The sequence below is a fragment of the Bos javanicus genome, chromosome 2, assembly GCF_032452875.1.
Source record: "Bos javanicus breed banteng chromosome 2, ARS-OSU_banteng_1.0, whole genome shotgun sequence".
Lineage (NCBI taxonomy): Eukaryota > Metazoa > Chordata > Mammalia > Artiodactyla > Bovidae > Bos > Bos javanicus.
Genome location: NC_083869.1, coordinates 9,984,319 through 10,000,000, shown reverse-complemented (window position 1 = coordinate 10,000,000; position 15,682 = coordinate 9,984,319).

Here is a 15,682-nt window from a genome sequence, read left to right as displayed (position 1 = left end):
AATGGGTATATCTTTCCCTTTCTCCTTTGCTTTTTGCTTCTTTTCCTTTCACAGCTGAGTAAGGCCTCCTCATGTAGCCATTTTGCTTTCTTGTATTTCTTTTTCTTGGGGGTGGTCTTGATCCCTGTCTCCTGTACAATGTCACAAAGCTCCATCCATAGTTCATCAGACACTCTATCATATCTAGTCCCTTAAAACTATTTCTCACTTCCACTGTATAATCGTTAGGGATTTGATTTAGCTCATATCTGAATGGCCTGGTGATTTTCACTACTTTCTTCAATTTAAGTCTGAATTTGGCAACAAGGAGTTTACGATCTGAGCCACAGTCAGCTCCAAGTCTTGTTTTTGCTGACTGCATAGAGCTTCTCCATCTTTGGCTGCAAAGAATATAATTAATCTGATTTCGGTGTTGACCATCTGCTGATGTCCATGTGTAGGGTACTCTCTTGTGTTGTTGGAAGAGGGTGTTTGCTATGAACAGTGCATTCTCTTGGAAAAACTCTATTAGTCTTTGCCCTGCTTCATTCTTTACTCCAAGGCCAAATTTGCCTGTTACTCCAGGTGTTTCTTGACTTCCTACTTTTGCTTTCTGGTCCCCTATAATGAAAAGGACAGCTTTTTTGGGTGTTAGTTCTAAAAAGTTTTGTAGATCTTAATTCAGCTCAGTCGTGTCTGACTCTTTGTGACCCCATGAATCGTAGCATGTCAGGCCTCCCTGTCCATCACCAAATCCCGGAGTCCACCCAAAACCATGTCCATCGAGTTGGTGATGCCATCCAGCCATCTCATCCTCTGTCATCCCCTTCTCCTCCTGCCCCCAATCCCTCCCAGCATCAGAGTCTTTTCCAATGAGTCAACTCTTCGCATGAGGTGGCCAAAGTACTGGAGTTTCAGCTTCAGCATCAGTCCTTCCAAAGAACACCCAGGACTGATCTCCTTTAGGATGGACTGGTTGGATCTCCTTGTAGTCCAAGGGACTCTCAAGAGTTTTCTCCAACACCACAATTCAAAAGCATCAATTCTTCAGCACTCAGCTTTCTTCACAGTCCAATTCTCACATCCATATATGACCACTGGAAAAACCATAGCCTTGACTAGACAGACCTTTGTTGGCAAAATAATGTCTCTGCTTTTGAATATGCTGTCTAGGTTGGTCATAACTTTCCTTCCAAGGAGTGTCTTTTAATTTCATGGCTGCAATCACCATCTGCAGTGATTTTGGAGCCCAAAAAAATAAAGTCTGACACTGTTTCCACTCTTTCCCCCTCTATTTCCCATGAAGTGATGGGACCGGATGCCATGATCTTAGTTTTCTGAATGTTGAGCTTTAAGCCAACTTTTTCACTCTCCTCTTTTACTTTCATCAAGAGGTTTTTAGTTCTTCTTCACTTTCTGCCATAAGGGTGGTGTCATCTGCGTATCTGAGGTTATTGATATTTCTCCTGGCAATCTTGATTCCAGCTTGTGCTTCGTCCAGCCCAGCATTTCTCATGATGTACTCTGCATATAAGTTAAATAAGCAGGGTGACAATATACAGCCTTGACGTACTCCTTTTCCTATTTGGAACCAGTCTGTTGTTCCATATCCAGCTCTAACTGTTGCTTCCTGACCTGCATACAGATTTCTCAAGAGGCAGGTCAAGTGGTCTGGTATCCCATCTCCTTCCTGGATATGGATGTATATTTCTTTCCTCAAGTTAAGGAAATTTTCAGCCATTTTTTCTTTGAATAAGCTTTCTACCCCTCTTTCTCTTTTCATTCTTTGGCCCCTTTAGGGTAGATATTGGTGCCCCTTAAGTCTCATAAGCTATCTTCACTCTTTTTTGTTTTTCTTTTTCGTTTGTCTGATAGCATGAATTCCATTTCCCTTATTCAAGTTTTCTGTTCCTTTCTTCTACTTTATCTATCCTTTTCTTAACTCCTCTACTGAATTTTTCAGTTCAATTATGAGTTTCCTTCAACTTTATGATTTCAGGATGATACTTTTATTTATATATTTATATTTTGATTTATCTACCTCCTTATTTTGTCTAGTACTTATATTTCTCTACAGTGAAATTCTTGTTTTATTCATGCATTGTTGTCTTGACTTCAGTGAGGACATCTTTATGCCCATTATTTTGAACTACTAGGTAAATCATGCCTCTCTATTGATATTGGTTTCAGGATATTTATCTTGATCATTTGTTTGAAACATATTCCTTTGTTTCTTCATTTTCCATGACTCTCTGTGTTGGTTTCTGCATATTAGATAAAACAACCACCTCTCCAGAAGTCTGTCAAGTCTTCTTGTCTGTCAGTCTTGACAGACTTCTGTACTTCTGTAGAGCTTGAATCTCATCAGTCAGCTTGATTGGAGCTCTGTTTTCCTCTCAGATCTTTGTAATTGTGCAAGTTGGCATCTTTGTTCTTAATAGTTCCTAATATTTAAGGATGTGTTGAGACTCAGCAGTGTCCTGAAGGGGAGGATGGCAGTCAGCACCTAGATGCAGGCTGCATAGAATCCAGACCCTCAAGCAACAGCTGGGGAAGTATGCAGTTAAACTCTTCCAGGGAGAAACTGCTGGATGGGCATTTTGGCATGCTCCCCTTAGGCCGAACCCAGGTGTATAGCCAGGGTTGGAATAGAGTGCTTCCGCACCCACTTAAAAACTGCTTTTTTTGTTGGGCTATAGTCTTGTGGGACTTGTAAATACAAACATTGTTCGCTATCAAAGCTATAGGGTTTGGGGACTTGTCCCTTAGGTCCCTGGGATTTTCCAGGCAAGAGTACTGGAGTGGGTTGCCATTTCTTTCTCCAAAGGATCTTCCCGACCCAGGGATCGAACCCAGGTCTCCTGCATTGTAGGCAGACACTTTACCATCTGAGCCACCAGGGAAGCCTGATCATCCCTTAGGAAGTGGCCATAAAATCTGGGACACCGTATATGTGGACAAGGGACAAAACTATGCCATTCCCTTTCCTGTAGGTTCCCACAACAAAATAGCTTTAATATTATACAAGGTAATGTATTCAGAGATAAAAATAGCCCTTTAACACAAATGCAGCATCTTCACTGTATTGGTCTTCTTTTCTAGCTTCGTGCATTATGAATTATGAATTTAACCAAAAAAGTGTGGTATCCAAAAAAACCTGTTATCAGTTCTGATATATTTCTTAAATAACATCATTAGTATTTTATGTGCTTAATTTTAACACTTCTGAAATATTCATTAATATTACAATTTATTCATTAATCCTACTGCTCTATAGGTAATTCTAGGTCAATATTCTGGCAGAAACCAATGCTCTGAAGGCAGGGAGAGAGAGGAGAGAGAAATGTATTCAATTTGCCTTATAAAATACTCTGAAGAATCTCTTTAAAGCACACTTATACAATGAAATATCCATATTTAGAATTTCAACAGTTTTATGCTTTTAGTGATTGCTTCAATGCTGATGTTATTAAAATAGAGAAATCACATTAAAATTACCATAATAAAGCATCAACATAATTCATTTATTTCACAAAAGATGTTGGCTGCCATCTCCTGGACTATGTCAGTATTATACTTTCAAAAAGAGCAAACAAATTAGGTCTTCAGGCTTTTTTCATTGTTCAGTCACTCATTCAGGTCCAACTCTTTATGACACCCTGGACTGCAGCACGCCAGGCTTTCCTGTCCTTCACGATCTCCCGGAGCTTGCTCTAACTCATGCCCATTGAGTCAGTGATACTATCCAACCTGACATCCCCTTCTCCTCCTGCTTTCAATCTTTCCCAGCAGCAGGGTTTTTTCAGCTTCAGGCTTTACATGGCTAATATTTCTTCAAGAAGGAAATAAGAGGACTTCCCTGGTGGCACAGTGGATGAGAATCCACCTTGCAATACAGGGGACATGGGTTCGATCCCTGGTCCAGGAAGATTCCACATGCCTCAGAGCAACAAAGCCCATGCTCCACAACTATTAAGCCTGTACTCTAGAGCCGTGGAGCTGCAAGTGCTGAGCCCGTGCTCTGCAGGTACTACAGCCAGCACACCTAAAGCCTGTGCACCACAACAAGAGAAGCCGCCAAAATGAGAAGCAGCACACCACAGAGCAGATTAGCCCCTGGTCACCACAACTAGAGAAAGCTGGTGCAAAGCAATGAAGATCCAGTGCCGCTAAAAGTAAATTTTAAAAAAGGAGGAAATAACAAAAATTGTAAAGAGCAACAAAAAATATTATTTGCATATACATATTTCATTAAAAATCTGGCTTCTACAGTATTTATATGTAGTTAAATTTTCCTAGTTGCGTTCAAAGAGATTTATCCAAAGAGGTGCACATGCACACATGTGCACACACACACAACACACACACACACACAACACACACAACACACACACACACAAAGTATACATTATCCTAACTTTAAGCTTTATGGGTTTTTTTAAACAATACTCGTCACATATTTCCATTCAGTGATTCTTTTATATTCTCATATAGTTATAGCTACAACACGGGTCATTTCTCTCCTTAAAATATTGGTTATTAAGGTGCCAAGGCTGATTAGTTTCCTCTGAAGCTAGTTGACAATTGAATCCTCAAGAGATAATTATTGTTTCTCATTAGGATCAAGTTTATTTTTTATTTTATGTACATCATATAGCTGGAATTAATAGGACAAAGAGAAGGATTAATTATTGGTATAAAACTAGAGTACATCTAAATTATACTCACTTTATGGAAGTTAGTGATAAAAACACACACTTTAATCTTTTCGTTACTTAGTCCTTCTGTATGATATCTGTATTTTTAATATTTTATAGATTAGCGATTTTCTAAAAGTTGAGGAGAAAATATTTGAGATGCTTCAGTCTCTAAATACGGAGAAGGCAATGGCACCCCACTCCGGTACTCTTGCCTGGAAAATCCAATGGATGAAGGAGCCTGGTAGGCTGCAGTCCATGGGGTCGCTAAGAGTCAGACATGACTGAGCTACTTCACTTTCACTTTTCACTTTCATGCATTGAAGAAGGAAATGGCAACCCACTCCAGTGTTCTTGCCTGGAGAATCTCAGGGATGGGGGAGCCTGGTGGGCTGCCGTCTATGGGGTCACACAGAGTCGGACACGACTGAAGTGACTTAGCAGCAGCAGTAGCAGCAGCAGTCTCTAAATATGTATATTTAGTTTTACCTAGGAAATACTTAAAAGTACAAGACTGAAAATTAAAACCACAGAATATTAAAACAAAAGCAATTTATCCTTAATTAACCTGCAAATAAGTGAACATTTTAAAATGATTCTGCCTTTCAAAGTAAAAGCGTTAATGAGCTCAAATATAATCTATTTAGTCTTACTGTATGTGAGAAAAGTAAAAATGATGGCAATAAGTAAATTGCAGTAATAGGTATGAAAATTAAAGCACATTTTGTCACTTAAAAAATTTGGTTTTCTGTTTTTAATGTGTTCTACTAAACAATTTGAAAAGGTAAAAAGAACACCATTTAATTGTGCCTGAGGTAGTGAAAATTGCCCAAGTATTTAAAATGATCTAACATGAAAATAATTTTTATTATGTTGTTGAGTATTGCAAGTGCATGTAATTATGAATTATTCTCCCTCTCACTAGGCAGATCATCTCAGGATTACAGAAAAAGTAAGGAATAATGCATCTCACATGCACATCATTTTGAATTCTGACTCATTTGTTTAAGTAGTAAAATCTACTTTGCTTGATTTCTTAATTAGGCAACAAATTCAAGGGAAATTCTGAACACATGGAAAGTCAAAAATACATCAATAGAAATAGAATCCTAACAACTGATATCAAGAGAAGAAAAGTTGTTGATGTCACGGTCTTAAAGTAATAAGCTCATTGTGACACCTGGTGGATATTGTTGAAAAGGCAATTAATAGCAGTTTGGTTCCAACACAGCAGCCACTTGCCTTGTGGCCACTGAGCACTTGAAATGTTGCTAGCCCAAACTGAGATGTGGTATTGAAAGACAATATTTTTAAAAGGCATGATATCTCCCCCATAATGTTCCATATTGATTATATGCTGAAATGATAATACTCTGGGCATAGTGATTAAATAAAACATATCATTAAAATTTATTTTGAAAGTTAAAATGTTAGTCACTCAGTCTGATCCAACTCTGCAACCCCATGGATTGTAGCCTGAGAGGCTCCTCTGTTCATGGAATTCTCCAGACAAGAATACTGAAGTGGGTAGTCATTCCCTTCTCCAGAGGATTTTCCTCACCCAGAGATCAAACCCAGGTCTCTTGCATTCAGGCAGATTCTTTACCATCTGAGTCAAAATTAATTTTATTTGTTTCTATTTACTTTTTCTTATGTGACTACTAAAAATAAGGCTTTTATGTGGTTCACATTTGTGGCTTACATTATATTTCTACTAAACAATGCTGTGATAGCATCTAAGCCTTAGATATTGTATAGGCATTACAGAATTTCTCAACTTCTTTGTGAAAATAGGAAATATATTTGTAATTTAAGATCGATATATGTGGTAGGCAGAATTTTAGGATGACTCCCAGTGATCCACACCCTTGGATAATCCCGACCTGTTGAGTAGAAGCAGGGCCTTCAAATATGGTGGGATAGCATCCCTTTGGTTGGTTACACTATACAGCAAAGCTAAAGGCATTTTTCAGATGTAATGATGGTGACTAATTAGTTGACTGTCAGTTCATCAAAACTGTGCTGTGTGGTGATCTGCCCTAATTAGATGAGCCCTTAAAAGAGGCTCAAAGCAACAGCAGACACCATCGCATTGGTCTAGAAGCAAATTGCTGCCATGTTGTGGAGTCAGGGGAAGGATGGCAGGCAGTCCCCAGGAGTAAAGGGCCTTAGTCCTTCCACTCTAAGAAACTGAATTCTCAGCAACTTTGGCAAATTTGAAAAAAAAAAAAAGCCAAGCCTCAGATGAGTTGCAGCTCCATCTGACAGCTTTACTGCAGCCTTCCAAGACCCTGAGACTGAGGACCCAGCTAAGCTGTGTCTGGACTTCTGACTCATGGAAAGTGCAAGATATAACTGTGTGTCACTTTAAACTACAAAGCTTATGATCATTTGTTATGTAGCAATGGAAAACTAATACATTATGCCTTTGAGTATTTTTAGTTTATTTATTTGTTACATTATTATAGTTCATATTTTTTGTTCTTTTTTCACCTGACATATTCATCACAAGAAGTCAAAATCAGCGGTGAAAACCATAACTGTATTATAACATACACTTTACTGTAACTTGATTCTAGCAGGTGCTTTATCATAGTAAGCACAATGGAAACAGAAATAAATACAAGGAAATAATAGAAAGGCTAATATAAACTTCTCATTAGAGCTGTGCTGCTATATAAATCATGGTAACTCCAACCCAGAGCTCTTTTAAATTTAAGCAGTGATGCATTTTTTTCTTCATCATTTAGTGCTGTTTTGACATTTAAGGTCCCTTGACTTCTAATGCTGAAGAGACAACGGGGTGCTGGTACAGGAAAATGTGGATACGTAGAGAGGTGAAACCAATCCCCTAACCTAAGCTGGGACATTTAAACAGAACTCCTAGCTATATAAAAGTTCATCCATTATCAGAGACCTTTCACTCTGCTGCTTTGAATTCCCGAAATTTATAGCATACTCTTGATCCAAGTTCCTCAAGTTGAAGATTAGCTCAAAGAACAAGAAAGATTAACTCAAAGACTTGTGCCCTGTGACCTCGCCAATGATTCTAAAGGTGACAGCTGTCACTAGCTCCTCCAATCAACTTCCTGTTCATCAAACTCACCATAATTTTTCTATGCTCTTGAGCCTTTGCACATACATTTTGCTTTTCCTGGAATAAATTTTCCATTGCTTCCATGCCTGGGAAAGAGCACTTTTCTTGAGAACTTTTCCCACTATCCTCTGTTGACTTCCTGGGTAGCTTTTGCTTTTTTTCCCAGTCAGAAGTTTCTTCTATTCAATGAGTCCAACTGGGAGGACAAGAGTGGTAAGATTATGTGACCATTTTGTGATTATCTACACTGATTTCATCAGAGTCAGTGAGTGAGGTTACTTTAGGTTTGTATAGTACTCAAAAAGTTCTCAGGCATACAAGCTTGAATATATATATTTATACACACAGACACACACACAAAAAGAACCTCCTCCTCTCCCCTTTGTTTCCTCTCTTGACCACTCACCCAGGGATTTCATTAGACCCCTGCTTCCTCCTATTTGCATATTATAATAATACTAGGAGCTACCTGTCCCCTTGTTATTTCTCCCTAAGGCCTGCTGGTATTAAGCCAATGGGATCTGTTTCCTCACTATCCTTGTATTTTCACTTCTGATTTTTGAAAGAGGCCTTTTTTTCTTAATTTATACTATGTCAACACATTTCCAAAATACTATCACATTACATTTCTTGTCACCCCAAGATACAGCTCATTTTTCTTGGCACTTTGGTTTCAGAACACATTGCAGACTTCTGTTACAGAATTTACAACATTGTATCATAACTACTTCATGTCTATATCCACCATTACTAACAATAGGGGCCATACCTTATTTAATCTGGCATCTTTAATCTCCAAAAGGCAACAAATAAAATAAAATAAAATCTTTATTTATCTTTATTTTTTTATTATAAGCCAAATTAAAAACACTAACTTAGCTTAAGTGAAACATTTAAGACAAACTTGTGCTATCACTGATAGTAATTTTCCTATCCCTCTGCTAAAGCAATAAGCTGATGTTTCAGCTAGCTGAACCAGTGGGGACGGGGGAGGAAGATGGAAGAACAACCATGAGATTGCAACTGCCTCCTTCCCCTCCAGCTCCCACAGTGACTAGATAATTGTCATTATCTAAGATTTCAGAGCCAGAACTTCTTTGACAAGTGCTTTTTAACTTGCTTAAAATGTGACTTCCCTATAGGTGAAGTCGATGTTGTAGATTACAAAAGAAGAAAATAAGAAAAGATGGAAAGCAGGACATAGTTCCTAAGGAGGGGTGGGGGGCGGTGGGGGGGATTAAAACTCTGCTCCACTTTTCCACACTGAAGGTCATGAGTACCCCTCAGGTGTTTTGGTTAGCTTCACTTCTCATTACTGGTGATATTTTGATAATTATAGTGCAGAAAGGTTTTGTAAATGAACATTTTGTGACTCTATATTTACCTCAGTTATTATCTCTGTATGAATTGAGCTATTGTTTGAGCCTATCTCAGCCAAGTTTATTGGCAATTGCAGTCTATTTGCCAACATCTTAGAAGCACTTATTTTAAACTAAAGTACAGCCCAATCTTTAAATGCAATCTTGCCTCAGGTTCATAAAGCCAAATCAATAGGATCATTCAAATCCAAGGTTAACTCTTATCTTGGAACCAAGCTCATTTCTATTGATTAACTTTTATTTTTGTCTTATTATGAAGACCAAAAGGTCCTTGGGATGGCTGTGGAAAGAAATCACCAAAAACAATCTATTTATGTCCCTTTGTAATTCTAACTAATTCATATAATTTTTATTTCCAACTTCATTCTAAATATATATATTTTCTCATATATGATTTCTTTCTGTTTGATGGAAGACTTCTCAAATATCAACTATTATTAGTATTTCCTAAAAATATTAGGGAAACAGAGGAATGTGAATGAGTCAGATGTATAGCACATGAAACAGTCACACAGATTTCTATAAAACCAGAAACATAAAAGTATGTTTGTGGATGCTTATTTCCCAGAATTAGTGTTTTTACATATTTTAATTTACACTAGAACTGTAATTAACACTAGAAACGTATTTGATATTTTTATTCTCTCTACTTTTTCCTTATGGACATTTTGGTATCCTTTTTATTTTGTCCATGATGACAAAAGCAAATATACAGGTAACTGTAAAGATAAAAGATTTATGAAACAAAACTAAAATTTCCTAGAAAAGAAGGAATCCCACCTCAAGATAGTAACAAGATTGCAACACGGACACTTGCCTGAGTTTCCAGCTGCCAGCCTGCCCTACAAATTTTAGACGTGCTAGCTCCCAAAATTATATGAGCCAACCCCTCATCATAAACAAATACACATGTATGTGTACGTGAACACACACACATGCACAAGTTCCTTGCAGAATTCTAACTGATATAGTGAGTATATGAGGTGCTTCCCAGGTGACTCAAAAGTAAAGAATCCACCTGCCAATGCAGGAGATGCAGGAGATGCGGGTCCGATCCCTGGGTTGGGAAGATCCCCTGGAGGAGGAAATGAAAACCCATTCCAGTATTCTTGCCAGGATAACCCCATGGACAGAGGAGTCTGGTGGGTTACAGTCTATAGGGTTGAAGAGTTGCACAGGACTGAGCAACTGAGTGTGCACACATGCATAGTGAATATATACTGTATCTTCAACTACAAACAGGTGTGCAAGAAATGTCAAACTCCATTATTTCTTTAAAATCAAATAATTCCAGGTTTCCATTCCACAGACCAGGAAGAAATTCAACGTAGGTCCTTTAGAGTTCACAAACATCCTCTCAGCTTTATCGTATTCCCCTTTGATATCTTATTTTTCAAGGCCACTTGGCTCCTTAAGGCAGATGGCTCTGCCCATTCCATGTCAAACCTGAGCACTGGAATATCTGTCAAAGCTGGGAGTCCCATTTCCCTGTCCAATCTCTCTAAGAGCTCCACACAGTAAATCCACTCAATGTCTTGCCAGGTCCTAAAGATAATGCCAGGGGATGGAGTGTGGATCACCATTAGTTTTGAAGCTCATAAACCTCCAATCAGTCTTGGGGAAGTCCTCTTTCCTTGTTCACTTCCCTCAAAGGAATTCAACTCTCTTCTTTGCCCTAAATATTCTTCAGAAACTGGGGGCCTCTCTATAAAACAAAAATGAAAAAATAAACAGCTCTCTGTAAGCAATATCTGCTTTCTAGCAGGTAATACAAATTCCTTATGAGATGAGGAATCTGAATCAATAAATTATCATACTGTTACATTAAAATGACCCATCCTGTACTTTGAATGGATCTTCTACACATCTCATTCTATTAATTCATGCTTTGATCTTTTGAAAAATATCAGTTCAATGAGTTATATAGATTTACCAAATGTTTATTATAAAATGATTCTTTTAAAAAATCACATCTGTTGATATCACCACCCTCATCATCAGAAAGGTTTTTAGATATTATGAAGCTGTCAAGTCCATGATGACCAAGTTTTTCAAAATTCTGAATTTTGCTTAAAAGATTAAATTTTATCATTGGCAACAAATGATATCAAAGGTTTTTCTTGAAGTGATAGTCTCACCCAGTTGTTTTTCAAGAAACCATTTGCCAAATACCCAAGTCTAAATAATCATAGTTCATTCATTACTCTGTCAAGTAAAAATTCCGTTCCATAAGAAAAGCAACTAATTCAGCTTCCAACCCAATTTCACAAATGCTTTTTCTTTGAGATTGCCATTATATTTACATGTGCATCAAAAATAATGACTATAAATATTTCTGATTTTTGTCACACAGAATGCTACAAAGATGTGTTTAAGGGCCAAATTTTAATAAAATTAATAGTTTACACTACTTTATCGGGGACATGCTTAAATGAAGCTTGTCTTCTTCTGTACGTTGTAGTGAAGAATACAATGACTGCTAGTACTCTTGGGTGCCATTGCTTTGAAAAAATAGAGTCAAAAAGTGCTTACCTATAGCATTTGACATAATTCCTCTTAAAAACTTTCCTCTCGTGGCTGTTTCAACACTTCTCTTTCTGCTTGTTTCCTTTCCATCTCTCTGATAACTTCTTTTTCCCTTCAGTATCTTTGTATTAGTTATGTATTACTATGTAAAAAAGTACTCTAAAACTTAGTGCATCTAAACAGCAAGCATTGCTTTTCAAAGTATCTGATTGTAAAGAAATTCAGGTACAGCTTGGGGTGGGGAAACTGGGACATTCTGGATCAGGGTCTCTGATGAGGTTGCAGTGAAGGCATTGACTGGGGCTGCAACTATTTAAAGACAAATAGGGCAGGGAGATCCACTTCCAGGAAGATTCACTCACATGACTGTTGGCAAAAGGCTTCAGTTCCTAACTTGTTACACATGTCTCGGTTCCTCACTATATGGGTCTCTCCATGGGCTGCATGAGTGTCTTCATGGCAGGAAAGATAGGCACCCCCACCCAACCAATCAGGCAAAGACAGACAGGCAGACAGACAGAAAAGCTGCAGTACCTTTTATGCCCTCATCTATGAAACTGTCAGAGAAGGAAATGGCAACCCAGTTCAGTATTCTCACCTAGAGAATCCTGTGGACAGAGGAGCCTGGTGGGCTGCCGTCTATGGGGCCGCACAGAGGCAGACATGACTGAAGCGACTTAGCATGCACCCATGCATTGGAGAAGGAAACGGCAACCCACTCCAGTGTAACTGCCTGGAGAATCCCAAGGACAGGGGAGCCTGGTGGGCTGCCGTCTATGGGGTAGCACAGAGTCAGACACGAATGAAGCGACTTAGCAGCAGCAGCAGCTATGAAACTGTACACTGTTGACAGTAAGCACTAAATTCATCCCAGCACTGGAGAAGAATTAGGCTCTACCTCTTAAACAGTATCAGTTAAATTGTGGACATTTTTCCTTACTACCACAGAATACTACATTTCATTCCTTGAATGTTACTGCTACTTAGAGATCTTACCAGTAACTTTTACCATCTCACTTTACTCACTTACCCTGGGTGATCTCAACTACTCCCCTAGTTCCAAGTGCCATCTATATTGATGAATATATTCATCTATATTGAATCTCAAACCATTATTTCAGGTTCATTATTTTAGTCCTCATCTTTCTTCCAAAACCCATAGTTATGTTTTCAACTGCCTGTTACACATCACCTAGAAAGCCATCTTGCTGCTGCTGCTGCTAAGTCGCTTCAGCCGTGTCTGACTCTGTGCGACCCCTGAGACGGCAGCCCACCAGGCTCCCCCGTCCCTGGGATTCTCCAGGCAAGAACACTGGAGTGGGTTGCCATTTCCTTCTCCAATGCATGAAAGTGAAAGGTGAAAGTGAAGTCACTCAGTCGTGTCCGACTCTGAGCGACCCCACAGACTGCAGCCCACCAGGCTCTTCCGTCCATGGGATTTTCCAGGCAAGAGTACTGGAGTGGGGTGCCATTGCCTTCCCTGAGAAAGCCATTTTAGCCTAACCAAAACCAAATATTTGTCTTCCTCTCTCTTTGTTCCCATTCAGCTCTTTCTTTTTGATCTTCAACCCAGTTACCCAAAATAGAAAACATAAAATTATCCTCAGTACCTACCTCGTATCTTTGATGTAGATTTATCCTCATTGTTTATGCCCTCTAAATAACTCTCAATTTATTTCCTCTCTCCATCAGCACTATCTTTGTACAGGTTGTCACCATTTCTAAGACTACTGCACTATCCTGATAATTGATCTTTATGTCTAGTCTCTCCTTTTTCTAATTTATCTTTTGTCAGATTTATCGTGGCTAGAATATATATCTGAGATCATATATCTCTATAAAAACCTTGAATGACTCACTAATAACTTCAATTTAAAGCCCAAGTCATTTAAAATGATACATAAGACCCTTTAAAATCTGATCCTAATATATTTTTAGCTTCATCTTTTGTCACTGTCTCAACACATCTTCCCCAAATCATTGTCACTCCCCTGAAATATCATGTACTTTCATATATTCATATATTTGCACATGCTGTCTTCTCTGCTTGGCATACCCACTAGCTCCACTCTGCTTGGTAAATTCCTATATTCCCAGTGCAAACAGCATCTCCTCCAAGCTTGTCTTTCTGACTTCTCTAGGCGAGAAGTCATTTTCATCTACTGTGGTTTCACATCATCCTGCGTATACTGATGGCATATCTTTGTCACCTATATGTTGTGGACGTTTTTAGAGCTGTTTCGGTTTCAAATGTTCTGTCTTTATGTCCATATAAGAACATGAGTAAATTTATCTGAGTATGCTTCCCAGTTTTAATGCAGAAAATACAATTACTAGTGACATCACTTGTCCCCTCTAGGAATTCCAGAATAACCTATTACAGGAAGAGGCTTTGTTGTCTCTTACAGAATTTTTGAAATCTTTTCTGATTTTATGTTGCAAACCTGCATCTCGAATAAGGCAGAGTGTCATTTAAAGCCCAGAGCACAAGTAAATATTTTATCAATGTTTATATCCTTCTCCACATTGCCTGTTCCCCATTCACCACAATTCCCAGAACACCGTTACAAACCCACTTCCACAATAAGCCCCAGAGTCAGGAGAACCGAAAGAAAGGAAGCCTGCAAGTGTGTCTGTACATCTAATTAAAGATGTTTATCCTCAGAAGTCTCATCTATAGTTTTTTCCTGTTCTTGTAGAATCTTGGCATTCAGTGACACACATCCTCATTATTGCTAGAAAATTCCCCAGCTGGATCTGGATTCTCATGTCTCGGCACAGAGGTTTTTATTAAACTCATCCTCAATAGATAAGATAAATACCAAAGCTAAATACACTCTTGCAGATAAAATGGGAAAGAACCCTCAGCTCTCACCTTAGTTCTTGGCTATCACTCACTTTTTAACACATTGATTGAGATCCTTCTAAGAAGCAGGTTGTGTTAGGCACCATCAATGGAGCAACAAACAAGAGAGCCAGGGTCCCTATTCCCACGAAGCTTACATGCTGGGGTAAGAGACAGCCAATTAAGAAATAAAGAAACAAAATCACAAAGTAGTTACAGATTTTGATAAATGCTATTAAGAAGTGAAGAGAGTGTTGAGATAAACAGGGACTGAGGGAGGGAGGCCCTTCAGATATAATGGTCAGGGCTGGTCATTAGAGGAAATGGCACTTGAGCTGAGACCTCTGGGATGAAAGCAAGCCAGACATGTGGAGATTTGGGAGATTAATATATCCTATAGAGGGAACAAGGGTACTGCTACTGCTACTACTGCTAAGTCGCTTCAGTCGTGTCCGACTCTGTGCGACCCCATAGACGGCAGCCCACCAGGCTCCCCCGTCCCTGGGATTCTCCAGGCAAGAACACTGGAGTGGGTTGCCATTTCCTTCTTCAATGCATGAGAGTGAAAAGTGAAAGTGAAGTCACTCAGTCGTGTCCGACTCTGAGCGACCCCCCAGACTGCAGCCTACCAGGCTCTTCCGTCCATGGGATTTTCCAGGCAAGAGTACTGGAGTGGTGTGCCATTGTCTTCTCCAGGAACAAGGGTAAGCATACCCTAAATATAGTATCTTAATCACCAAAAAACTAACAAAAATTCAGGTTATTAGCAGATGGCAATATCCATATATATAAGAAACACAGGCCAAGACAGCTTGAAATATCTACTAATTTCAGATGTCTATGTCTTAAATTGGATGTTCAGTATGAATTCACCTTAATTCTGATCGAGTAGCCACATTTTTAAGCCAACTCCAGAGTCAAAACTACTCTGCTGACAAGCTCCAATTTGAAAGGCTCTTCTCCTTAAGCATCCCTATCATAGTTGCCTCTTCTCACCTTGCTTCCTGAGCTGCTTTTACTATATTTGCTGTTTAAATTTTATCCCTCACATTCTTACTCTTTTTTGTTGTTTTTGTTCTGTGCAATTCTCCTCAAAGTTCTCCATTCCCATTGGCACCTATATGTTCCAAAGTCTCTCCTGAGTTTCCAAGTCAAATAT